This window comes from Podarcis filfolensis (genome assembly GCF_964270895.1).
Source record: "Podarcis filfolensis genome assembly, chromosome: 6".
Taxonomy (NCBI): domain Eukaryota; kingdom Metazoa; phylum Chordata; class Lepidosauria; order Squamata; family Lacertidae; genus Podarcis; species Podarcis filfolensis.
This window is the reverse complement of record NC_139609.1, coordinates 470877-497605: the sequence shown is the minus strand read 5'-3', so window position 1 is coordinate 497605 and position 26729 is coordinate 470877. Positions and strand designations below refer to the sequence as shown.

At 45.2% G+C, this 26729-nt stretch overlaps 1 long non-coding RNA gene across 1 annotated transcript; it reads right to left on the bottom strand.

The window, feature by feature from the left end:
• Window positions 1–4130: 4130 nt before the first annotated feature.
• Window positions 4131–26604, bottom strand: LOC310765886. Its single transcript, XR_014549842.1, has 3 exons — window positions 26345–26604; window positions 5949–6111; window positions 4131–5063 (listed from the first exon to the last, which is right to left on the bottom strand). It is a non-coding gene; the product is annotated as an uncharacterized lncRNA (long non-coding RNA).
• Window positions 26605–26729: the final 125 nt, after the last annotated feature.

The following is a 26729-nucleotide window of genomic DNA, read 5'->3' as shown; positions in this document are numbered from 1 at the left end:
ACTACTAAGCTCACTTTCATCTTCCTAACCCCACTTCTGAAGACACTTCTCTCTTCTGTTCTGCATACCTGCTTTACACCCCTTTTAACATTTATGCCCATGCCACCTCCTCCCCTTTTGTGCACCCCGATGTCAGGGCCTCGCTGGATGAGGAAGAGTTGTGCGCATTAACCACCCAATAATGTCCCCCCCTCCCCGGATGACACAGAAGAGGAAGCCCAGAGGGGCTCCTCCTCCTTGTAGTTTATGGCTGCTTAGGAGGAGTCCAGAGGAAGAGGACTAGAAAGGGAAGGAGGGACCAGACAAGTCTCAGCAATGTATTCACCTTGACTTTTTTGAATTAAAAAGCTGATCGCACTTCAAGTTTTCCTTCTGACCTGTGGATGAACCTGCCTTCCTGATAGCCCAAACACCCCCTTGCACACAAAACTACCCCATGGTAACGTGCACCTTCCTCCTCCCGCATCCTTTTCTCCTTCTAATTATGAAGCCACCATACCCTTCTACTCTGTGGACCCTTTTATGCCCCTGCTTTAATCTTCACCCCTATTTTGATGCCTCTTACTCACACGGATATATGGGGGTATTTGGGGAGGGGTAGCACCTCTGCTGGTGGACACGTCATGTTCCTCCAGGGGTAGTTTGCCCACCTTCGGTCCCCATCATGCACTCAGCTCTCACCTTTGGCTCCAAGAAGCTGTCAGTATGCGATAGCAGCCACGCCCCCCCCGAATGGATTTATCTGGCCAGGTAAACCAGGTGAGGGGAGCCAATGGGTCTCAAACCCTTGGCGAGTTAGGGACTTCTCCTGCATGGAAAGGCAGGCTCCAGCAGATTGAGTGGATGAGAGCAAGAGGGGGGTCCAACGATCAAGAAGGCAGTTTCTGCAGGTGTTGTTGAGGTATGTGAGGGGCAGATGGGGCTTGTCCACCTGGGAAGGTAGCCCATCTAGAAGGAAATTGATCCTAAACCTCCGCTGCCTTGTGGGATATCTTCAGGAGAAGTAAAGACTCAGAAGTAAACCCTACACGAATCCAGAGTGGAGTCCCTAAAATGGTTAGATGAAAATGGTACGCATCTGATAACACCTGCAGCTGAACTGGTGCCAAATGTATTGCTCTGCTTTCCTTTGGACCATATCAACAAGGCCAAGGGGTGGGGTCTTGTCTGGACAGCACAGAACCTCCATACACAGTCCAGGTTTGTGTCACAGGGAGCTCACTTCAATGCTGCTAACACAGTGGTTTGACTTCACCCCGAGATGCACTTCATTGTTTCTTGAGACAAGTCGGATGCCAACAATACTTGCACAGATCACCCCCATATCCACACCTTAGCTTCTCTCCTATTCTGCATCCCCCTTTGCATGCACCCATGATATGTTATTCCATCTTTAAGATTAATGGAATCTTAAGAGCAAGCCTCCCAGTTAGCTTCTTCAGTTAAGATCAGTTGGGGGGTGTTGCACACATGTGGGTGGTTTGCCTGCTCACAAAATATCTCTTCTGCTGTAAATTACTACATTGAATCTTGCACTTAATGTTGAGCACACCACATTGTACAAGAAGTGAATTACATTGTGGGAAGGTATTATGGAATATTTGCGGGCTCTGCATCCTTTATCTCACACAAGACAGTTGAGCAATGGCAGAGAGAGATGTTTGAGTACAGCAAGAAGGGTAGTACGGTGAGAGGGGGAAAGTGGTTGTTTTAAACAATGGCAGAAGTTTGAATAAAGCAGTAATGGCCATACATAATTTTATTTGTTTCACCTTTTCCTAGTTCAAATCATGTTTAAGGCGGCTTACAACATGAAAAAATATAAATTGCAAACATAACAAAAGTGGTCATAAACAAATAAAACATCAAAAAGTATGCAACCAAATTAAACCATTTCCACATAAATTATGTAGTAACATTGAAAGGAGAAATGGCAGTTTTAAACAGCAGTAAAGGTTTGAGTAAAGCAAGGACGGTGGAACACTGAGGGATTTTTAAAAAGTTCTAACAAGAAATTAAAGAGATGGGTTCAACACAGACGCTAACTCCAAAAAGCTAACATTCCTAACTTCCTTCTTGTTGTACTCAAACCTTATTTTAAACAGTCACTTCCTCTCCTCAGTGTCACCCCTGCTTGCTCTACTTAGACTTCTACCATTGTTTAAAATGTCCCCTTTTTATGTCTCAGTGCTCCCACCCTCCCCTGCCATGACTTTATGCAAATCCAGAATTGCAATGTGGCAATGCAAATCCTCCAATGCAATGATTCTTACATTTCTATTATATACAATGTTTGCATATAAAAAGATAACAAATGTAGCAAATGTGCTTTTGTTTTCCAAATATAAAATGCATGTAAACAAATGTTAAGTACAATTTGCACTATCTTCTGCCTTTTAAATAAGTTGTGACTGTATATTCATATTTCACTTTCTCATTCAGATAGTAGTAGTAATAATTTTTTGGCATTCTCCAGTGTCTTGCATTATCCGGTTCTAAGCATCATAATATAAATTTGAAAAACAAACCATAGATTGCTTTCTGATGGCTCCCAAGAGGATGGTGCTTTGGAGATCAAAGTCCAACCCCCAGAAATTCTGCTCTGGAAACAACATTGAGCAGCAGCAGCTGGAAAATATTATCCTTTATACTGTCATGCTAAATATGTACCGTATTTTCCGGCCCATAGGGCGCACCTAATTTTCAGGGGGGAAATCAAGGAAAAAATATTATCCCCCCCCCCGCAGCTCTGGGAGCAGCGGACAGGCTGCATGCAGCCTGTGCGCTACTCCAAGACCTTCTTCCTCATTTGTGGGAGGTGGCGGAATTCCCCCACCTCCCGCAAAAGCCCACAGGAGCCACGCGCGACTCCTGCGGGCTTTTCGACCAGGAGGGAGAAGGGACTGAAACGGCCAGTCAGTCCCTTCTCCCTCCTTGGGGAAAAGCCCCCAAGAGCAGTGCGCTCTTTAAAGGCTGCGCGGCTCCTGCGGGCTTTTCTACAAGGTGGGAGAATTCTCCCATTCTCCCACCTCGTAGAAAAGCCAGCAGAAGCCGCACAGCCCCTTTAAAGAGCGCGCAGCTTTTGCCTGTTTTTGCGGGAGGTGGGGGAATTCCCCCATCTCCCGCAAAAGCCCACAGGAGGGAGAAGGGACGGACTCGGCCAGTCAGTCCCTTCTCCCTCCTTGGGGAAAAGCAGGCAAAAGCCGCATGCTCTTTAAAGGCTGCGCGGATCCTGCGGGCTTTTCGACCCAGCTTGTGGGGCTGGCGATGGGGGGAAGCGCTGCTTTCCCCCACCACCAGCCTCAAAGCCGGGTCGGAGAGTAGCGGAAAGGAGTCGCGCACCTTCCCGCTGCCCCCGATCCTCTGGGGCTGGCGATGGGGGGAAGCGCTGCTTTCCCCCACCGCCAGCCTCAAAGAGCAGACTCTTCTGGCTTCAGCGAAAGCAACATTAAGCCTCCGGAGCGCAGGCTTCCTAGGCTTCGCGTTGCTATCGCTGAAGCCAAGGAGCCTGCATTCGCCCCATAGGACGCACACACATTTCCCCTTCATTTTTGGAGGGGAAAAAGTGCGTCCTATAGGGCGAAAAATACGGTACTTCTAATGTTTTTATATTGTGCTTTCAGTGTTAGCTTGCTTTGACAATTTTAACAGAAAAGCAGGGTATAAACTTAATCTACTCTAAAAAGAAGTCAACCTTACTTTAGATATATTTTCAGTGGATGCGTCGATTTTATATAATTTTTGTGTACAGCCGTTTCATAAAACTCTACTTGTGGAAGGAGGCATCACTCCCCCTCTCCCTGCAATGACCTGCTTTGCATTCTATAACAGTGTGCATGTTACAGGCATTATAAAAGCACTGTTTTCTATATGTTCTCTAATTAAAATGGTAGATGGGGATAAAACAGCTGGTGCCAGAACCTGAAATGTAGAAATCGATTTGGAACTTTCATACCATTTACATTCATCAGGTTCCTTTGCTATAACTGTTTTCAACACCATTTAAATACATGTGTTTAGATGAAGCTATCCAAATATGTAAAGTTAGTGTGCATTTTAATGTGCAATTTTATTTTATGATGTATATTTTAAACTGCTTATTTTATTTATATTTTGAGTTTAAGGTAAACTTACATTAAACTTGACTTTTATTGTTCATTTTTGTGTACATTTTAGATTCTCTGTAAACCCAACGTAGTAGCTTTTACAATTAAGTAGCATACAAATTATGATAAATTAAAATCCTATTTTCAATTTGATAATACTACTCACAGTCATCAGGTTACTGGTCAACTTATAATTGGAACAATGCATAAACCAGTAGCTAAAGCAAGAGTAGGCAAACTTTTTGCATCCAATGGCTACATCCAGTCCAGTGGGGGGGCAGTTGGGGTCCATGTGCCAATGGTGTAGTTCACGTGTGTGCAAGTGTGCACACAGGAGAGCATAGTCTTTTCAGCCTGCTAAACAACTCTTTGAGGCATGTGGACTTTATGAGGAGGAAGGCACAGGATGGCGACTTTCAACATGTGTCCTTATCATCATCATCATCATAATAGAAATAGATTGTATAGCACCCTTCATGTGAAGATCTCAGGGTGGTTCACAGCATAAAAATACATAATAAAAACAAGAACAAAAAAAAACCTATTGCCTCTCAGCAAACTTTGCAGGGGGGAGATAAATTTGGCAGGTGGGAAGACAGCTTGTGCACCCACAGCCTAAACAAAAAAGCTGGTGTTTAGTACATTTGACCATGTGGTCTCCTGTCATAGTTATTTATAAATCTGCTTTGTAGTTTATGCAGCATCTATGAGTAGTTGAGTTTGTAAAGCTACCACACACCATCTCACTAGCAAGAGACATTAAGACTGCCATCCTCTGCACACTTTAGAGTAAGTCCCCATTGAACACCTCGGCCCCCGTGGTGCTGAATTTTCAAGGCAGGAAATGGCAACGCGCTGTAGTACATTTAAGAATTTTAACAGTGTTCCTGACCAGTTGCATTTGTGGCATACAATTTTCAGGTCTGGATTGGAAGTGAAAGACTTGAGTCACTTAACCTAAAAAGCAAAACATAGAAAGGGCAATTGTTAGTGATTTTGGTATTTTCAGAACATGAAACATATAATGCTCCAATTGGTTTTAGAGAACCTACTCAAATATGTAGCAGTTTTTAGTGTTCAGCAGAAATGCTCCATTTGCTGAACAATATCATACAGCAAATTCACTCTTACTGTTGATAGATGGATAATGACACTAGGACAATCATTATCTCCGTGGCAACAGTACTGCATATGTCAGAGGAACATTGCACATGGAGCGGATGCTACTTTTTACAGTCCTGCCTCGGCTTCCTCAGTCAGATACTCTTTCTGCAAAGCCAATATGCCCAGAGTACAAGAGCAACTAAGGGCAATTCCAAGGCTGCAGATTTACTGCAATGAATGGATAAGCTTGGCATGCCATGCAAATGAGTCTTGTGATACCTTCAAAACCAACAAATGGATTGTGGTATGTTTTGGTAGGAGCCCGTACAAATGCTACTGAAGGAGGCCCGTGCCTACAAGTTTAAACTACACATGCACTAGTCTTTAAAGAAGCACAATAGTGTTGCTTTCTCTGTGGTCAGCCAACATGGGTACCTTTCTACAATTTATTCAAAACACTTAGTAAATGTTCAGTGCTGATGGTTTTCAACAGCAGACAGCCATATGCTTCTGCACAGCCCATAGGCGAATATGAACCAGCCATTCTCCGAATTTTGTTCCCCACTCCTAGCAATTAGCATGCCAAATAATACCACCTCTGGTCCTGGAGGCTCCATTTAGCAATTGGAATGATCAGCAATACTGATCTTCCCAGACTAGTTTCATATTATGTCCCAGTTCTATTAAATTCAACTGAACACATTTCCATTAATATTAACTAAGATGGGAAGTACTTGCCTTTTTGAGAATTTGGCCGTTCTTTACTAACTTCCATTCCAATGAGTCAGCTCATTGACAGCTTATTGCAGTTGGTTTCAGGCAGGAATTCTAGGTCAGTGTCAAATGTAGCCATTGATATGCTCAGTGAAGAGGTAATTTTGTTCAATCACAAAAGCAACACCTGAAATAAAAGGCAGAACCTATAAATTGGGGCTCTTTGCAGAAGACCTAATGGTCACAACACCAGACCCCCTAAACCAGGGGTCAGAAAACTTTTTCAGCAGGGGGCCGGTCCATTGTCCCTCAGACCTTGTGGGGGCCAGACTATATTTTGAAGGGGGGGGGGAATTAACAAATTCCTATGCTCCACAAATAACCCAGAGATGCATTTTAAATAAAAGCACACATTCTACTCATGTAAAAACACCAGGCAGGCCCCACAAATAACCCAGAGATGCATTTTAAATAAAAGGACACATTCTACTCATGTAAAAACATGCTGATTCCCGGACCCTCCACGGGCTGGATTTAGAAGGTGATTGGGCCGGATATGGCGCCTGGGCCTTAGTTTGCCTTCCCATCCGTAATCAGGGAACTCAACACATTTGCAACAGTGTCTTTTTTTTTTTTTTTTTTAAAGATATTTATTAAAGTTTCAGAAAAAGTTACAAAAGTAAGAAAAAGAAAAAAGAAGCAAAAAATACAAAATATGGAAAAAATAAAAGCAATTAAAAATAAATCAATCTTTCCATGTCTTGTCTTTCATTTACTTGTTTCCCTGACCTCCTCACACCTCCCTTTTTTGTATTCCGGTTCAGTTAGTTAATTCAGCAAATCCTTTCCCTCTTTGCTTCTATCTTAAACTTTTATCTTTTATCTTTACATTCTCCCCTGTTAACAATCCATTTTTCCATACTCCTTTGTAACATTACTGCTAAAACCTCTTAACTTCATTCCAGCATCATTCTAACATTCATTAATTTTACAATATATCTGTAAGTAGTCTTTAAATTTCTTCCAATCTTCTTCCACCGACTCTTCTCCCTGGTCTCGGATTCTGCCAGTCATTTCCGCCAGTTCCATATAGTCCATGACCTTCATCTGCCATTCTTCCAGGGTGGGTAGATCTTGTGTCTTCCAATACTTTGCAAGGAGTATTCTTGCTGCTGTTGTAGCATACATAAAGAAAGTTCTATCCTTCTTTGGCACCAATTGGCCGACCATGCCCAGGAGAAAGGCCTCTGGTTTCTTCAGGAAGGTATATTTAAATACCTTTTTCATTTCATTATAGATCATCTCCCAGAAAGCCTTAATCTTTGGGCACGTCCACCAAAGGTGAAAGAATGTACCTTCATTTTCTTTACATTTCCAACATTTATTATCGGGCAAATGATAGATTTTTGCAAGCTTGACTGGTGTCATGTACCACCTGTATATCATTTTCATAATATTCTCTCTTAAGGCATTACATGCCGTAAATTTCATACCTGTGGTCCATAACTGATAACCACCTTGGGGTTTTATTTTCAAGTAGGTCTTTATATCTTATCCAGACATTGAACAATGCTTTCCTGACAATATGGTTTTTAAATGCTTTATGCGCTTTGACCTTATCATACCACAAATATGCATGCCACCCAAATACATTATTGAAACCTTCTAAATCCAAAATGTCTGTGTTCTCAAGAAGCAGCCATTCTTTCAGCCAGCAAAATGCGGCTGATTCATAGTAAAGTTTAAGGTCTGGCAGGGCAAATCCACCTCTTTCTTTTGCATCGGTTAGTATTTTAAATTTTATTCTGGGCTTCTTGCCCTGCCAGACAAATCTAGAAATATCTCTCTGCCACTTCTTGAAACAGTCCATTTTATCCAAAATTTGCAATGATTGAAACAAAAACAACATTCTTGGCAATACATTCATTTTTATAGCAGCAATACGGCCTAGCAAAGAAAGCTTCAAATTTGACCATATTTCTAAATCCTTTTTCACTTCTGACCAACATTTTTCATAGTTATCTTTAAATAAATTCACATTCTTAGCAGTCATATTAACCCCCAGGTATTTTACTTTCTTAACCAGTGTTAAACCTGTCTCCTTCTGAAACCTCTCTTTCTCAATCGGTGCTAGATTTTTCTCTAAAACCTTAGTTTTTAACTTGTTCAACTTGAATCCTGCAACCTGACCAAATTCTTGAATCCGTTCCAATACTCTTTTAGTACTAGATTCTGGCTCCTGTAATGTCAGTACTAAATCATCTGCAAATGCTTTCAATTTATACTGTTTGGCTCCGACTTGTATACCTTTAACCAATTGGTCCCTTCTGATCATATTTAGGAGAAGCTCCAGGACCGAAATAAAGAGCAATGGGGAAATTGGGCAACCTTGTCGTGTCCCTTTCTCTATCTTAAATTCCTCCGTCACCACATTATTAACAATTAGTTTGGCCTTTTGTTCTGAATAAATTGCACCTATACCATTTCCAAAACCTTGACCAACCCCCATCCCCTGAAGATTCTTCTTCATAAAACTCCAAGAAATATTGTCAAAGGCTTTCTCCGCGTCTACAAATATCAAAACTGCTTTAGTATTGATGTTCACTTGTAGTTTTTCTAAGATATTAATTATATTTCTCGTATTGTCAGACAGATGTCTGCCCGGGAGAAAGCCTGCTTGGTCTTTATGTATCTCCTCCACTAATACTTTTTTTAATCTATTAGCCAGAATATCTGCAAAAATTTTGTAATCCACATTAAGCAGAGATATGGGGCGGTAATTCTTAAGTTGTGTCTTCTCAGACTCAGTTTTCGGTATAAGTGTAATGTAAGCTTCCTTCCACGACTCTGGTGCTTTTTTCCCTTCCAAAATTCCATTGCAAACTTCCTTTAATGGTTGTATTATCCAATCTTTCAAGGATCGATAATATCTTGAAGTTAGGCCATCCGGTCCTGGAGATTTACCCAATTGCATATTCTGAATGGCACCTTCTACCTCCTGTTCAGTTATTTCATGGTTCAGCATTAACTTATTTTCTTGAGAGATTTTTTGTAGTCCATTTATTTCTAAGAATTGATCTATATCAATTTCTTTCTGTGGCCCTTGTGTATAAAGTTGTTTGAAATACCTCTGGAAACATTTTCTAATCTCCACTGGATTCTGTATATTCTTTCCTTCCACTTCCAAATTTGTAATAGTGTTAAGTTTTTGTCTTTTTTTCAATTGCCAAGCTAGCAATTTCCCACATTTATTAGCTGATTCAAATGTCTTTTGTCTCATCTATTTAATTTTCCACTCTATTTCCTGATTCATCATTTTCATGTATTGTACTTGATGTAACTTTATTTCTCTCAGAATCTCTTGCGACTTTGGTTTCGCTCTCAATTTCTTCTCACCTTCTTTTATTTTCTCCAAAATTTTATCTTTTTTCTCATTTTGAGTTCTCTTCTTTATTGCATTCTGTTGTATCAGAAACCCTCTCATAACCGCTTTGCTTGCGTCCCAGATTGTTCTTTTTTCAACACTAGTATTCATATTTATCTCAAAATAGTCTCTCAAAGTTTTTTGGGCCGTCTTAGTCACTTCTTCGTCTCTAAGCAAGGTGTCATTCATCCTCCATCTGAAGGAGCCAATTGGTGTTAGTTTCATCTCCATTTTCACAGCATTATGGTCGGAGCAGGTTTTAGGACAAATCTCCACTTTTCTAGTCTTTGGGGCCAGTCCTCTAGTTATCCAAATTTGGTCAATTCTTGTCCATGTCATTTTGGCTTCAGAGAAAAAGGTTCCCTCTCTACCCAAGGGGTTCTTTGTTCTCCAAATATCAACCAAATCCAAATTGTCAGTCATCTCAAAGAAAGTTTTCGGTAGTCTACCATCCTTGGTGACTACCTGTCTTTGTGCCTTGTCCATATTTGTGGATACCACTCCATTCATATCCCTCATCAAAATCACATTGTAGTCCAAATAGTCCATCAAGGTCTCATGAAACTTTTTAAAGAATTCAGATTTCCCCTCATTTGGTGCGTAAACTCCTACTATCAGAAATTTCTCTCCTTGTATTTGAATTTCAATTGCCACAAATCTTCCTTGGTCATCTTTACAGATAAATTTCGGTGATAAACTCTCCTTTGCATAGATCACTACTCCTCTTTTTTTAACTTTGTCCGATGAGATAAACTCTTGACCCAGTCTTTTGTTGATCAATACTTTTCTATGTAGCCTTATCACATGTGTTTCCTGTAGGCAAATCAAGTCCAATTGTTCCTTTTTTAATAAATGAAAAACACTTTTCCTTTTCTGAGGGGAGTTAAGGCCATTAGTATTCCAACTTAATAGTTGCAGAGCCATGATGTAGTTACTTTACTTTTCCTCCAACTGCGTCCAATGTTTGTTCTTGTTCTGTCGGTGGTATCACTTTCTCTGAGCGGTCCAATCCAAAAGGTAGTGTTGCTATGTCTAATATTCCTCTTTCTAGTGCTCTTGGCTCTTCTCCAGATTCTTTCTGCAAATCTTCTCCGTAATCTTTCAAAAATCTTTCTTTATCGTCCACTGATCTTATTTTAATCTTTCTTCCTTTGAAGCTAAAAGATAGGCCTTGGGGGAATTCCCACCTGAAGACAATTCTGTTACTTCTCAACAGGGCAACCAAATCTCTGTAATTGGACCTAAGGTCCAAATGGTATTTCGGGATGTTTTTAAATATCTCCACTCTTGACTGATGTATTTCCAAGGTCTTCTGGAAGTGCAGACTCAAAATTTTGTCTCTCTTCTCTTTTGTTCGGAGGGTAATCAAACAGTCTTTCACCCTGTTCTCCCCCCCCTCTTCCAAGCCTGAAAGCACTCACTATCTTAAAGTCTTTTTTCTCTAAATCTAGGTTCCAAAAGTCTGCAAATTCCTGCATAAGAAAGTCAATCAAGTTGTCTTTCTCAAGTTCAGGTACGGCCCTGATCCTCAAATTCGTTTGCTTCTCCTTCAATTCAATCATAGACAACATTGACATATCGGTGGTATCTTCTCCTCTACAGCAACTGCTTTTTCCTTTGCTTCTTCAGCTGTCTTTCGGGTAAAAGTAGATTCTTGTAGCAATTTCTCAATAGTTTCTGTATTAGTATTCACCTTCTATCCCAAATTATTAATGCTTGTAGTGTTTTGGTCAATTTTAGTCGATGCTTCAGCTACTTGTTTGCTTAATTTTTCCAAAGATTCATTAATTTTACCTAATGCCAGAGCTAAAACATCTTCGGATGCCATTCCTTTTGATTTAAGTTGTACAGGCGCTGCCCCTGAAGGTGCAGAAGGGCCAGATGCTGATGCTCTTCGATGCTGCCACGATTTACCAGACCTCGTTGTTTTTTCTTGAAGCAAGTCTATTTTTTCTTTTCCATCTGCCATAACACTCTAGCTGAAGCCCAAAGTCAATCCCACGGCCAGAGTTTGTTTTGAAGTGGAAAATTCCCCTGGCCCAGTTGTTGTAACAGTTTCAAATTTCCTCTAGGGGGACACAGTAACAGTCAATACTTGCTGCGTTAAAAAATAACTCTTTTTAGTCCCCCTTTTGCAAAAATAAGCAACAGTTTCAATTTCAGTTAATTTCCAGTTACCTTAAAGTCAGGAGAAACCAGCCAAAAACAATGTATCTCTCTTGCAGAGCTAACTGTCAAAAAGTGCACTATTCAGAAGCAGCGCGTTTCACAATACGGCAATCTTATTGTCCATTGGCAGTCCGTTCCCAGGTTTTAAGCGGTAGATTTTGTTTCCTTTCCTCTCTTTTTGCAGGAAAATATAGTTCCCACCTTTCCCCCTCCTCTCCTGCAACCAAGGGGGGGGATCTCTTGATTTGATGTTAGAATTATAGTCCTTTTCAATCAACTTTCCAGATCTTAGCTTACAACATTCTTTGCTTTGATCTGTTTACAAGAAACGGAAGGCGGACTTCCTGTTTGTGCCTCCCCGCTTCGGTGCCAAATTAAGCCTTTGTTTCCCTTATTTCCGATTTTAACCTACTCACGGGTAGTTGTTTTAGTGTCCGAATTGTCACAGGAAAAAGTCAGCGCTCTCCGGTAACGGCTCTGCGGCTTCGCTCCACGGGAGAAGCAGTTAACTCTCAGCACCGCGCCGCACACCCCGCTAGCTCCGGAGCCCGTAGTCGGGTTCCCTTGCGAATTGGGGGGGCGCTGAAGGTGCCCGCCGAGTCCCACAGTCACAGGCTTCACCTGCCTGTGATTTTTAAAAGGGTCCCCGCTTCGCCGTAGCGGTAAGACCCGATTCCTGCAGAGCTATGTCCCTCAAAGTCAGAGGGAATCCGCCATTACTGATGGCGCCAACCCCGGAAGTCCCACATTTGCAACAGTGTCAGGCCTACAGGTAAACTTTGCAAAGTCTGAGGCTATGTGCTTCAACACCCCCCCCATACCCAAAAAGAATTCACAAACATCACCAAGATAAAACTTTCCCACACCAAGTTCAGATACCTAGGGGTACAAATAACCAGAAACCTCAACAAATTATACCTCCACAGCCACAACCCCTTGTGGCGACAAATCAACTAAGACCTGAAGAGATGGAACAATATCAGCTTCATTCTCTCAGACAAAAGTCATGATCAAAATGATCACCCTCCCAAATCAACCTACCTGTTCCAAACTCTCCTAATCTGAATTCCCCCAGCCCAACTTCACAAATGGCAGGAAAAAAATACACGTGCCCTATTTTTCACTCTAAGACGCACCAGACCACAAGATGCACCTAGTTTTTGGAGGAGGAAAACAAGAAAAAAAATATTCTGAATCTCAGAAGCCAGAACAGTAAGAGTGAAAGCAGTGAAAGCAGCAATCCCTCTTGCTGTTCTGGCTTCTGTGATAGCTGCGCAGCCTGCACTCGCTCCATAAGACGCACACACATTTCCCCTTACTTTTTAGGAGGGAAAAAGTGAGTCTTATAGAGCAAAAAATATGGTATTTATATTCTCACATAATAAACCAAGAATAAACCCCAAATACCTGCACTTCCCCTCCTCAGAAGGAAGATGGGGAATCCCCAACATAGAATCATATTACACCGCCAACCAAGTATGCCACATAATCCCATATATTCTAGGAGACGAGATGAAACAATGGGTACACTTGGAGAGAGACACAACTGAAAATACCCCCACCACAGCATACCCATTCCTCCCAAACAAAATAAGGGAAATCCCCACAACACTAAACAGGTTTACACAGACCATGCTTAAAGCATGGAAAGAATAAGTAGGTAAATTGTCCCCAACCCCATCCCCACTAATACCCCTGGCACACCACTCACTATTCCACCACGCAGAACAAAACCTTCAGATAAAAACCTGGCAGGCCAAAGGCTTATACCTCCTAGCAGACTACGAAAACAACAAATCCCTATCAACACAAGAAATAAAAGACAAACTAGGGCATACCCAGATGCCCTGGCTAACACACCACCAATTACATGCTCTCCTGTCAGCCTGCCAGCTGCATGCGTTGCTGCACTTAGCAGAGAAACACTCCCGGCAGCCAGCCATAAATTCCTTTCTTCATTTCCTTCTGACAAGATTACATGCAGAATAAACAAAGCGACCCATCTCTCATGATGCGTTGCTCTAACTACTTTCTCTTTTCCCTCTCCCTCGAGACCAACAGAGCCAACGGCTCAGCCCCTTCCGTTATCCCCTGTGACGTGGATCCCCCTCTCTCTGAAGCACCCCTTCCTCCCCAGACTCACTATCCTCTTCTCTGTCTTCTGAGGACTCAGTACTGAGCAGTGGAGATCGTTCCCTGTATCCTCTTAATTCTTTCCTCCCTCGCTGCCTGCAGTTCCCTGACATCCACCCCCTCCTCAAAGGCCCCCCTCACCTCCCTTTCCTGAGAAGAAGCCTCCCCCGATGCATTCTCCTCATGCTTCTCGGGGGTAAATCCTAGGAAAATCTCCTCCTCCTCCTCTTCGGTATCATCAAAAACGTTACCCCAACCTCTAACACCTGATGGACCCGGACGCTCTTCACTCACTCCTCCTCCCCCCTGTGTTTCCTCTTGGTCCGAGGCTGAGAACCCTTCAAAATCCTCTTCATCGTCCGTCGGCCCAAACGCCCTCTCAGCGAACCTCCCTGCGGGTTGTGGCTTATGGGGAAATAGCTCGTGGAAGTCCTCCACTAAACCCTCCTCCGTGACCCAATCTGACGGCACCCATGTGTTATGCGAACTGGGAGCCCTCTCCCAAGCTACAAGATACTCCAGCTGATTACCCTTCCAACGCGAGTCCAATATTTCCTCTATCTGGTGTCCCCGCTCCCTTTTCTCGACTTCTGGCGGTGGCACCTCCCCTTCCCTTCTGCCCGGCCGGTAAGCCGACAATAGCGACCGGTGGAACACGGGATGAATTTTCATGCTCTCTGGCAGCCTCAACCTAAAGGCCACCGGGTTGACTTGCTGTATGATTTCAAATGGACCCACCGTCCTGGGTTTGATTTTCTTACAACCCCCTTTCCAAGACAAGCCTTGCGTTGATAACCACACCTTATCCCCCACCCGGAGGGTTTCCCCTTCCCTCCGATGCTTGTCTGCTTGCCTCTTGTATACCTCCTTGGCCCTTTCCAAGTTCAACTTCAGTTGTTGTTGAATTGCTTCCATTTCCTCCGCAAACTGTTCAGCGGCTGGCACACTCCACGATTCCTCCCCCCTCCCCGGGAAAGCCCTAGGATGGCACCCGTGATTTGCAAAAAACGGAGTCATCCCTGTGGACACATTCTCGGAGTTATTGTATGCAAACTCTGCCAGCGCTAATTTGTCCACCCAATCGTTCTGCCTCTCCCCCACATAACAACGCAGGTACTGCTGTAATACTGCATTGACCCTTTCCGCCTGCCGATTGCTTTCGGGATGAGCTTGTAGGGCAGCAGCTGAAGGAGCAAAAAGGGTTTTCTTGTGAGTGTGTTTCTTGTGGCTGATTAGCTGCTCTCCCTGTGCAAAGGTCAGAGGGGGCAGGGCTTCTGTTGAAGTAGGTGATTAGCTGTGGGAGGAGCTTATCAGAGCTTGTAGGGCAGCGACGCGCGCCTAGTGGCGCGCGCAGTTTGATCCATCTTTTAGATTTAGGGGAGCTAGTCTCAAATGTTTGTTGGGGGAGACCTAGGTTTTTTGGGGGGGGGGGTTATTTGTCCTGTCTTCACGCTTTTTATGATGGAGGACCGCTGTAGTCAGCCCCAACGACACGTTCTCAAGATGGAGGGTGAGGGAACAGCTGCAGTCGCCTGTGGTTCCTGCGCAATGTTTGCCATCTTGCCAAAGGTTGCAGGCAGCTTTACCTGCAGCAATTGCATGTTGATTGCCCTCTTAAAAGACAAAGTCCAGCAACTGGAGGAACGTGTAGCTACGCTCCAAAGAATTAGAGAGCTGGAGCTCTTCTTGGAAGCAACAGAGCACACCGTCTCCACCAAGGAGGAGACAGGGGACTCCCCTGAGAAGGAGGCTAGTTCACCAACACAGGAGCCAGATATATGGAGAAACGTGACTCAAAGAAGTAGGAGGCCCAGGGTTCGCTCTGATTGTTTAGAAATACACAATCGCTTTGAGGTCCTCTCCCCTAGCATGGAAGACGAAGAGCAGACTCCATTTGAGGATCTCTCCCTCATTACAGTCGATCAGGTATATGAAGAGGAGCAGCAAAGTCAGCCCTCAGGGAATGTGCAGGCGACCTTGGAACGGACAGCTCACGGAAGAACCCCGACCAGACCTAAGAGGAGGCGTGTAGTGGTGATAGGGGATTCCCTACTGAGGGGAACAGAAGCAGTGATCTGTGGGCCTGACAAGATGTCTCGGGAAGTATGCTGTCTCCCCGGGGCTAAGATCCAAGATGTAACTGAACGACTGCAAGGAATCATAAAACCCACTGACAAATACCCCTTCCTCTTGGTTCATGTGGGAACCAATGACACTGCAAGCAATAGCCTCCAGAAGATCAAAAGAGATTACGAGGCTCTGGGCAGGAAATTGAAGCAATTAAATGCACAAATTGTCATCTCATCTGTCCTCCCAGTTGAACGACGTGGCCCAGGGAGAGAGGGAAAAATAGTGGAAGTGAACAACTGGCTTCGCAAATGGTGTAAACAGGAACGGTTTGGATTCTTAGATCATGGACTGCAGTTTCTTGAAGATGGACCTCTGGCAAGCGATGGGCTGCACCTCACAATGGTTGGGAGGAATGTTTTTGCCAAAAATCTCAGAAACCTCATCAGGAGGGCTTTAAACTGACTAATGTGGGGGAGGGAGACGAGTCTATCAATTGATGAAGATGATCATCCAAATGTCATAGACCGAATGGAGCAAACAGCACGCAGACCTAGTGGTGGGAGGAAAAAATCCTTAAATAAGAGACACGGGGGAGTGATTAATGGACTTCAATGTCTGTACACTAATGCGCAAAGCATGGGAAATAAACAAGATGAGCTTGAGCTCTTGGTACAGCAAACTAAATATGACATAATAGGAATCACTGAAACCTGGTGGGATAAGTCCCACGATTGGAATGTAATAATGGAGGGATACAATCTATTTCAGAGAAACAGACCAGACAAGAAAGGAGGAGGAGTGGCGTTATATGTCAGGGATGTGTATACCTGTGAAGAGATCCAAGATTTAGAACCTCAAAGCCAAAGTGAGAGCATTTGGGTCAAAATTAAGGGAGAGAAGAATAACAGTGACCTCATTGTGGGAGTTTACTATAGATCCCCAAGCCAAACGGAGGACATAGATGATGCCTTCCTGGAACAGATGGCCAAGCATGCAAAAGGAAGGGAGATAGTAGTAATGGGGGACTTCAATTACCCGGATATTTGTTGGATGTCAAACTCAGCCAAGAGCATAAGGTCAAACAGATTCCTCACTGGCCTTGCAGACAACTTCATTGTCCAGAAAGTGGGAGAAGCAACAAGAGGAACAGCCATTTTAGATCTGGTCCTAACCAATGTTGATGACCTGGTTAGTGGGGTAGAAGTGGAAGGATCATTAGGCGCGAGTGATCATGCTCTTCTGAAGTTTACTATACAGCGGAAAGGAGCAGCCAAGCATACTAGGACACAATTTCTCGACTTTAAGAAAGCCGACTTCATAAAACTTAGGGAAGTGCTGGGTGAGATCCCATGGACAGTAATACTAAAAGGAAAGGGAGTTCATGATGGCTGGGAGTTTGTTAAGAGGGAGATAGTAAAAGCACAACTTCAGGCAATACCAATGAGATGGAAACATGGAAGGTGCCTAAAGAAGCCAGGGTGGCTATCTAAAGAACTTTTAACTGAGTTAAGATTAAAAAAGGATGTGTACAAAAAATGGAAAAGGGGGGAAACCACCAAAGAGGAATTCAAACAAATAGCCAGCACGTGTAGACACAAAGTCAGAAAAGCTAAAGCACAGAATGAACTCAGGCTTGCTAGAGAGGTTAAAAGCAACAAAAAAGGCTTTTATGGGTATGTTCGTAGCAAAAGGAAGAACAAAGAAACAGTGGGGTCACTCAGAGGAGAAGATGGTGAAATGCAAACAGGGGACACAGAAAGGGCTGAACTCCTCAATGCCTTCTTTGCCTCAGTCTTCTCCGATAAAGAAAACAATGCCCGACCTGAAGAATTTGGAGCAAATGATTCAGCAGAGGAAACACAGCCCAGAATAACTAAGGAGATAGTACAAGAATACTTGGCTAGTCTAGATGTATTCAAGTCTCCAGGGCCAGATGAACTGCATCCACGAGTATTAAAAGAACTGGCAGATGTGATCTCAGAACCACTGGCAGTCATCTTTGAGAATTCCTGGAGAACAGGCGAAGTCCCGGCAGACTGGAGGAGGGCAAATGTTGTCCCTATTTTCAAAAAGGGGAAAAGAGAGGACCCAAATAATTACCGCCCAGTCAGTCTGACATCAATACCAGGGAAGATTCTGGAGCAGATCATTAAGCAAACAGTCTGTGAGCACCTAGAAAGGAATGCTGTGATCACCAATAGTCAGCATGGATTTCTGAAAAATAAGTCATGTCAGACGAACCTGATCTCGTTTTTTGACAGAATTACAAGCCTGGTAGATGAAGGGAACGCAGTGGATGTAGCCTACCTTGATTTCAGCAAGGCATTTGATAAGGTGCCCCATGATATTCTTGTAAAGAAGCTGGTAAAATGCGGTCTTGACTACGCTACCACTCAGTGGATTTGTAACTGGCTGACTGACCGAACCCAAAGGGTGCTCATCAATGGTTCCTCTTCATCCTGGAGAAGAGTGACTAGTGGGGTGCCACAGGGTTCTGTCTTGGGCCCGGTCTTATTCAACATCTTTATCAACGACTTGGATGATGGACTCAAGGGCATCCTGATCAAATTTGCAGATGACACCAAACTGGGAGGGGTGGCTAACACCCCAGAGGACAGGATCACACTTCAAAACGACCTTGACAGATTAGAGAACTGGGCCAAAACAAACAAGATGAATTTTAACAGGGAGAAATGTAAAGTATTGCACTTGGGCAAAAAAAATGAGAGGCACAAATACAAGATGGGTGACACCTAGCTTGAGAGCAGTACATGTGAAAAGGATCTAGGAGTCTTGGTTGACCACAAACTTGACATGAGCCAACAGTGTGACGCGGCAGCTAAAAAAGCCAATGGAATTCTGGGCTGCATCAATAGGAGTATAGCATCTAGATCAAGGGAAGTAATAGTGCCACTGTATTCTGCTCTGGTCAGACCTCACCTGGAGTACTGTGTCCAGTTCTGGGCACCACAGTTCAAGGAGGACACTGACAAACTGGAACGTGTCCAGAGGAGGGCAACCAAAATGGTCAAAGGCCTGGAAACGATGCCTTATGAGGAACGGCTAAGGGAGCTGGGCATGTTTAGCCTGGAGAAGAGGAGATTAAGGGGTGATATGATAGCCATGTTCAAATATATAAAAGGATGTCACATAGAGGAGGGAGAAAGGTTGTTTTCTGCTGCTCCAGAGAAGCGGACACGGAGCAATGGATCCAAACTACAAGAAAGAAGATTCCACCTAAACATTAGGAAAAACTTCCTGACAGTAAGAGCTGTTCGACAGTGGAATTTGCTGCCAAGGAGTGTGGTGGAGTCTCCTTCTTTGGAGGTCTTTAAGCAGAGGCTTGACAACCATATGTCAGGAGTGCTCTGATGGTGTTTCCTGCTTGGCAGGGGGTTGGACTCGATGGCCCTTTTGGTCTCTTCCAACTCTATGATTCTATGTCTGGCGGTGGTGAAACTTACCTTAACTTGCAACAAACTCATGAGTTTGCGCCAGAATCTTGAGGTAAATTGTGTCCCCCTATCCGAAATGACCCTTGAAGGGACCCCATGCAACTTAAACACGTGCTCCACAAACAATTTGGCGTTCTCCTCCGCAGTTACCGCATGAGAACATGCCACAAAATGGCACATTTTGGTGAGTAGATCCACTACCACCAACACCGCCGTCTTCCCCCTGGACCGGGGCAGGTCAGTGATGAAGTCTACTGATACCACCTCCCATGGCCTCCCTGGTGTTGGCCGAGGCTCTAATAAACCTGCCGGAGCTGCCCTCTCCCCTTTGGCTCTCTGACAGGTCTCACACCCTCGCACATATTCCTTCACATCTTCCCGCACCTTAGGCCACCAAAATTCCCTGGTGACCAACAACATGGTCTTATGTTGCCCAAAGTGTCCTGCCGTCAAGCTGTCATGAAGTTGTCCGACAGCCTATAGACAGCCTATAGCCTAGGAACTCGACCTCTCTCGTGTGAAACTGACACTTCTCCAGTTTCACCCATAGGCGATGCTCCTTGAGCCTAGCAAGAACTTCCTGCACGTCCTTGACGTGCTGTTCTTCGTCTGGAGAGTAAATAAGTATGTCATCCAAAAATGCAGCACAGTTTTTGTAGAGCAAAGGTCCCAACACGTGGTGCATGAAGGCTTGGAAGCACGGACTACCACACTGTAAACCGAAGGGCATAACAAGATATTCAAATGCCCCTAGTGGTGTATAATGGTTATAGGGGATGCTCGTGCGTAAGTTGCCGCCGCTCCTGGCTAGGTTGCCTGGTTAAACCTTTTCTGGCTAGACAGCCCTTCACTTCGTGGCTGTTTCAGTCGCTAGCAGAATCCGTCAGTGGGAGTTTCTTGAACTTCTTCCAGCAAAGAAGTTCTTTGACGCCAAGTCTACGCCTACTTTCCCTGCACGGAAGTCTTCTGCGCAGGGTGGGTGTGGGTAGCAGAGGACCCGTGCTCTCCCCGCTGGTCTCCGGCGAGGAGTCCTGGAGCCCCCTCGCCGATTCCCCCATCTGCCCCCCTTTATCCCTGGTGCTACGCTGATTTCCTTCCTCAGCTGATGAGCTGCCTCTCTCCCTGCTGGGCCCTTCTCCAGCATCGCTTGGGAGCCTTGCCTCCGCCTCTGGCTCCGATGTCAGTTCCCTGACATGGTGTGAACATGGTTGTCTTCCACTCGTCCCCCCTCTCGCACCCTGATGAGATTGTAGGCTCCTCTCAAATCCAGTTTGGTGAAAATTTTCCCCTTTCGCACCCTCGCCAATAGGTCATCAATTCTTGGCATTGGGAAGGCCATGGGGAGCGTCTGGGCGTTGATTCGCCTGAAGTCTACGACGAGACATTTCTCTCGCGTGGCCTTGTTGTCCACAAAGAACACGGGGCTTCCGCCTACTGCCCTAGACTCCCTAATGAAACCTCTCCTTAAGTTCTTGTCTATAAAGGCTCTTAAGTCCTCCATCTCCTGATCGGACATAGAGTACAGTTTTCCTGCCGGTAACTTGGCCCCCGGGATCAAGTTGATCTGACAATCGTAAGGCCTGTGTGGCGGCAGCGTGTCTGCCTCTCTTTCTCTGAAAACCTCTGCCAAGTCCGTATATTCTGGAGGAATGCCGCCTTTCTCTCCTGCACACGTAGCCACCACTCTGGCACTACCAACTCGCGGCTCCTTTACTCCCAAACAGTTCTCCAAGCAATGCGCTGATCCAAACGTCAGGTTACACTGATGCCAGGATACCACCGGATCGTGCATGGCCAACCAACTCATGCCCAAAATGATGGGTGGGCCCGCCAGCGTGGCCACATGGAAAGCAATCATTTCGGAATGTGTTGAAATCCTTATTCTCATGGGGGGGGGGGTCTGATGGGTCACTTCCCCTCCCAAAAGTTCCCTCCTATCAATGGTGGTCACTTATAGCGGAAAGTCCAAAGGTAGTAAATGCAATTGGTGCTGCGCAGCGAAGTCCCTGCTGAAGAAATTGGCACTCGCTCCTGAGTCCAACAGGGCATGGACCTCCATAGCCTGTCAGTTGGGGAGATCCAGCAACACCCTCACAATTATGCCTGGTCGGGGACGTCCTGGTCGGGGCTCTGGTTCAGTTCCCTTCCTGCCTGGCTGCTGCCCCGCCCCATTCCCAGCCAGGCACTCGCGTTTCCCTGCTTTTGGACTCCCCCCTCTCCCATCTGGGAGGAAGCCCCCACCAGTTGCGACGTTCAGGACACACTCTGGCAAAGTGCCCTGGTTTCCGGCAGATAAAGCATTTCTTGGCAGCCTGCCCGTTTTCTGCCGCCTTGTGAGTTGGCCGTTGAGCTTTTGAATCTTCCCGCGCGCGGGCAGAGTCAATTTCCATTGGCTCCGAGCGAGAGTGGCCTTGCTCTCCCTCACTTGGTATGCCAGGAATGCGATCACCATGGGAACGCCGGCCTTTGCTCTCAGCCTTCTCTAGCTGCCTCAGGTCCTGCCTGCTGCCCACCGCCAGAGCAGCCTTAATGAGGGAATTTAAGTCCTGGTGTCGGGGGCCCCTGGCAAGCTCATCTTTCACCTGAGAATTCAGTCCGGCCTTAAACAGAGCTTGCACAGGTTTAGTGTCTAAGCTCCAATCAAGCTTGTGGACCAGCATCGCAAATTGGGACCAGTACTCCCTCACAGTTGAGTTCCCCTGCCGGAGATCCAATAGCTGCTGCTGAGTCACATCCTCCTAAGATCCAAATGAAAACATAATGTCCATGGCTTCCCAGAATTGTTTGAGATCGCTGAGCGCAGCATTGTGGCTAGCAAGCAGTGGGCGTACCCAATCTCGTGCTGCCCCCTTCAAATGGCCTATAAGGTACCCCACCTTGTCAGCATCCCCAGCAAAAGCAGCTCCTTGTAATTCCAGAGCATACTCCATGTCAAGTTTGAAGGCCGTGTATAATCTGGGGTCCCCATTGAATTTGCTTACCAGCGTCAAAGACCGGTTCAGTAAGCCCCCTCCAGAAGCTCCTTCAGATCTGGCCCTGGCTTCTTCCAAACGAATTCTTAATTCCTGTGATGTAGCCAATAAATCATTCCTCTCTTTTTCCAGCTGTGCAAGGCGAGCTTCCATCCTGCTTTTTCTCCTTGCCGACACTCTCCTCTCGAGTGCGCTGCATGCGTTGCTGCACTTAGCAGAGAAACACTCCCGGCAGCCAGCCATAAATTCCTTTCTTTATTTCCTTCTGACAAGATTACATGCAGAATAAACAAAGCGACCCATCTCTCATGACGCGTTGCTCTAACTACTTTCTCTTTTCCCTCTCCCTCGAGACCAACAGAGCCAACGGCTCAGCCCCTTCCGTTTTCCCCTGTGACGTGGATCCCCCTCTCTCTGAAGCACCCCTTCCTTCCCAGACTCACTATCCTCTTCTCTGTCTTCTGAGGAGGACTCAGTACTGAGCAGTGGCGATCGTTCCCTGTATCCTCTAATTCTTTCCTCCCTCGCTGCCTGCAGTTCCCTGACACCTCCTAAGCAACCCAATTGTAAAATCAGCAGCAACTAGGCCCTTGACAACCTTCAAAAACCTCCTCCTAACAACAAAGGGACATGGCAAAGGGCTGGTATCCACAATATACAAAATACTGCTCCAAAACCCCACAAACCCCATTGACGTAATCAAAAAACAATGGGAGGATGACATAGGCTATGAGATTAACCAACTCTTCTGGACAGCAGTCACACAAGAAATATACAAAATAACTAAACAAGTATTAGAAGTCACCCCAGAACTGGCCCTACTAAAAATCTTCCAATATAACAATGCCCACTCATACCACAAAGAGCTCATAACCCACCTACTCTCAGCAGCCAGAAACATGATAGCCAAACACTGGAGAGACCTGTCAAGAGTAAGCATGGACCAATGGTATCAAATAGTATGGGAAACAGCCTTCTTAGAAAAACTAACCAATAAACTGAAACTGATACAGGGACAAATAGAAGATGCCTTCACCCCTGTTTAGTTCCCCTTTATCACATACATAACCCAACAAGACAACAACAAAAATCCCCCAACAGCATACAAATCAATCTGGCTAACCTGATTAAAAAAGCTCACACACAAAAACAAATCTCACTACAGCCAACCAAAGACAACCAACCACACCCTAAGCCACACCCAACATCTCTCACCGCCAAGGAAATACAACAACTGAATAGCAAGTAATGCTGACACAACCCTTCAGACACACTGAGTAATAGAAGCATAATCACCCAACTCAATCCCACATGGCACTCTCCTCCCCCCTTTTCTTCTCCTTCCTAATTGTTTAAACCAATTCATAAACCAAGAACTTATACACTGACCACTAATAATGCAACATATGTTGTAGATATTTATCCACATTTATTATGCTATTTTTTGTGATATACAAATGACATGAGGAAACTTGGTATACTTATTTGTATAACGATATTCTCGTTTATAAAACCCAATAAAAAAACAAAAGAAAAAAGCAACACCTGGATAGCTCAGTTGGTTTAAGTGTGATGCTGATAATGCCAAGGTTTGCAGGTTTTATTTCTGTGTGGGATAGCTGCATATTCCTGCATTGCAGGGGGTTGGAGTAGATGATCATTAGGGTCCCTTCCAACTCTGATTTATTATATAATCCAAATAATAATAATAATAATAATAATAATAATAATAGTAATATTATTATTATTATTATTATTATTATTATTATTATTATTTATACCCCGTCCATCTGGCTGGGTTTCCCCAGCCCCTCTGGGCAGCTTCCAACAGAATATTAAAATACAATAGTCTATTAAACATTAAAAGCTTCCCTAAACAGGGCTGTCTTCGGATGTCTTCTAAGAGTCTGGTAGTTGTTTTTTTCTTTGACATCTGATGGGAGGGAGTTCCACAGGGAGGGCGCCACAACCGAGAAGGCCCTCTGCCTGAGTTCCCTGTAACCTCACTTCTCACAGGGAGGGAACAGCCAGAAGGCCCTCGGCACTGGACCTCAGTGTCCGGGCAAAATGATGGGAGTGGAGACGCTCCTTCAGGTATAGTGGACCGAGGCCGTTTAGGGCTTTAAAGGTCAGATGTGGGAGAGACAAGTTTTGTTACAGTTGGGGCAGATGAAGGCGTCCGGTTGCGCTGCTGCAGATACACCATGGTATTTCTTCTCTCTGTACTCCTCCCAGCAGTCATGGAGCATCCATGAGCAACACAAACAACGACAACGACAAACTATAATAGTCAATAGCCACTGAGCCTAGGGCTTGCTGATTGGAAGGTTGGCAGTTTGAATCCCCACGACAGGGTGAGCTCCTGTTGTTCGGTCCCAGCTCCTGCCCACCTAGCAGTTCAAAAGTACATCAAGTGCAAGTAGATAAATAGGTACTGCTCTGGTGGGAAGGTAAACGGCGTTTCCATGCACTGCTCTGGTTCTTCAGAAGTGGCTTATACTCATGCTGGCCACATGACCTAGAAGCTGTCTGCGAACTAACGCCGGCTCCCTCAGCCTATAGAGCGAGATGAGTGTGCAACCCCAGAGTCGTCTGCGACTGGAGCTAACGGTCAGTGATACCTTTACCTTTTTAGCTGAGAAGATCACTATATTATTGACCTAGATGTAGTAATCTCTTGAGCAAGGAACTTCAATGGAAAATGGCTGTTTGAAACTAATTACCAGTTAGGTAATTTTTATTGGTTTATCAGTCAAATACACGCAGGAAATAAAAAATACCCCATACAGTGGTACCTCAGGTTACGAACTTAATTCGTTCTGTTCTTAACCTCAAACTGTTCTTTACCTGAGATACCACTTTAGCTAACGGGGCCTCCCGCCGCCGCACGATTTCTGTTCTCATCCTGAAGCAAACTTCTTAACCCGAGGTACTATTTCTGGGTTAGTGGAGTCTGTAACCTGAAGCGTCTGTAGGCTGAGGTACCACTGTACATACATATGTAAACAAACTGTTTTAACTCATGTTATTTCTTGAGAAGATTAGTCCTCTCCAGGGAGATAATGTAAGTGACCAGAGGAGAAATTTACATCTGCTTATTTACAAAGCATAAGAATGAGTACCATACTGTAGGTACTTTGAACAACCCTAGCATGGCAAATGGGTGGCGCTGTGGGTTCAAACACAGAGCCTAGGGATTGCCGATCAGAAGGTCGGTGGTTCGAATCCCCGTGACGGGGTGAGTCCCCGTTGCTCGGTCCCTGCTCCTGCCAACCTAGCAGTTCGAAAGCACACCAAAAAGTACAAGTAGATAAATAGGTACCGCTCCGGCGGGAAGATAAACAGCGTTTCCGTGTGCTGCTTTGGTTCGCCAGAAGCAGCTTAGTCATGCTGGCCACATGACCCGGAAGCTGTACGCCGGCTCCCTTGGCCAATAAAGCGAGATGAGCACCGCAACTCCAGAGTCGGTTACGACTGAACTTAATGGTCGGGGTCCCTTTACCTTAGATGTTCAGAAAGCACTACACACTTCTAACAAAGAGCAAATTAAGCACATGCTGTTGAATTGTACCAAGGGGTTCATATGACAGTAAAGCAAGACCTGGTTCTGGATGGAGAGATTAACCTGTGATGTCAGCAAGCGTGGTGAAAACCTGGATCTAGAAGTGTTCAATTTATCTGCAACACCACCACATATGAAAGACAAATCTTTCCCCACATCCCATCCATCATATCAGAGACAAAGATGGGTCACTCTGATAAAGTCTAATGGGCACACCACCATCCAAAAATTGCCTTCCATGTCACCTCTTGGATTTTCGCTGAGTTTTTTAAGGAGGGCGAGTCCCCAAGCAGTCCCACATACTATATAGTCATTCATCTTTACCCCCAAATTTTAATGCTCATGCAGGGCCGATAGTTACATTGATAAGGAGCTTATAATTCCTTGAGGCTGCCCCTTTGAAGTCTAGAATACAGATCGCCAGTAAGTAGGAAATGAGCGTAGTTATTTCTGCACATTTACTACCCTTTGAATCCTAACATTTTTTGCAGACTGAGGAAGGTGAAAGGACCAAAGGTCTGAGTCGGTAGCAGGCAGCTCCTGATGTCCCTACGAACCTTGTGGGCTGCCGTAGAGGAATACGGGGTTGGATGACGGGCGGGAAGCGCCTTAAACAGAAAGCGCTGCACAAATACCTTCTTGCTGTCTCTTTGGTCCCACAGGCCCCATCTCGGCCGACCTCGGGCTGCTCGGACTTCCAATGGGTAGGGCGGAAGGGTTCGGACCGACCCCAGGCCTCTTCGCCCGGCGCAGGGCTAAGCGAGGCGGATCCCACGGAGAATGCGACGGACGCGGGCCGGGCTGCTCTTCTCTGTGCTCTTCCCGAGAACCGCCGAGGGGCCGGATCGGGCGGGCGGCGGGTCTGAGGCGGCTAGACGCTTAGCCTTGAAGCCCTTTAGCTTCGGAGGCCGGAAAACAGAAAACAAACACGCCACCACCACGCCGGAAGCCGAAGTGCCGCAGCCGCAAATCTCGTTTCTTCAAGACTCCAACTTTCCCCGCCTCCCATGGGAAAGTGAC